The following is a 1,376-nucleotide window of genomic DNA, read 5'->3' on the forward strand; positions in this document are numbered from 1 at the left end:
TAAGAAAGAAGGAAAATATGAACTGACTTTTTTGTAGCACCTTATCACATTGAAACATTTCAAAGAAGTTCACCGGGACTTACTCTCAAGAGTAGTGTCTGAATTTGTAAGCAAACGTAACAGGCATTTTTGCACACAAGAGACGTGAGCTGAATGACCAATTCATTGTAGGATTGTAAGGCAGGACTCCAGGAGAAACTCCTTTCTCTTTTCACACCAAGCCATCTTGGTAACATCCACCTAAACAACAGGCAGATGGGACCTCAGTGTCATGTGCCATCCAAAAGGCAGCACCTCCGTCAGTACTGCACTTGAATGTTAACCTGGTTCATGGGCTCACACGCTGAGATAATAATAATCCTTGCATTTGATATAGCTCCTTATCATGTCTTCGAGACATGTCAAAATATACAGTCAATTCGCTTTACAGTGTATGTGCTTTACAGAATATACTATAAGTGAATTGACTGTATATTTTGTGGGCCAATTGCGGCAGCCAATTGTACATAGCAGTGTACCACAAACAGACGTGGACTGAGTGACCACATTGTTATTATTTTCTGCCTTGAACCCATTAACATTGATTCAGAGGCAAGATTGATACTAGCTAAGCTACACCTATGTCTTCATTTGGTTTTGCCTTAGATTACTGTAGACATGCCCTGAGTGATCTATGGATGGCAAGTGTGAAATTGGGCTCACCATGTGGGACACTGACAAAAAGTTAAACTGTAACCGCAACATACAAGAAAGGTGAAGTTGCAAAGTTAACTGACATACAAGAAATTATCTAAGCAAAGTGCACCCAGTGTTAAGGTTAAAGAAAAATTATCAATAGCAGCAAGGCTTTACCTGGCAGCCTTCCAACGGCTGTGAACCGTACTTCACTTAGGATAAATGAACTTGTTCTACACCAAATCAAGTCATTTTGTGACAAGGTTGCAAGGAATATTTTCTGGCAGCTCATGTAGATTTCACTAAAACATTGAGCCAGTAAGGTAATAGTGCTGATCAATCTTCGGGGAGTTCTCTCTCTTATCAAATGTCAGACACTGCAGTTTATAATGCCATAGGTTTGTGTACATACCTTTGTTAATTTCCTTTAAGTAGAGCTGTTTCACAATCCACAGTTTTCTACTCTCAGAGGATCTGTTAAATAATGCCCTGAATTGATGAATGTTTTTATTGCGGCTCAGTACAGCCAGGGCTGCAGACTGAGACTCACTATTTCTGATTGAAATACATCCCAAGTGAAATGCATTGTGCATGTGAGCCTGAAGGGAGATTGAAGCTTTAGTTCTCTTCAAGATTGAAGTGTGTTTCTCCCATTTTATGGCCAACAATTCTCCAGATAAATTAACCATTCAGTTCATGGC

Source organism: Callorhinchus milii, unplaced genomic scaffold (assembly GCF_018977255.1).
Source record: "Callorhinchus milii isolate IMCB2004 unplaced genomic scaffold, IMCB_Cmil_1.0 Scaffold7, whole genome shotgun sequence".
NCBI lineage: Eukaryota > Metazoa > Chordata > Chondrichthyes > Chimaeriformes > Callorhinchidae > Callorhinchus > Callorhinchus milii.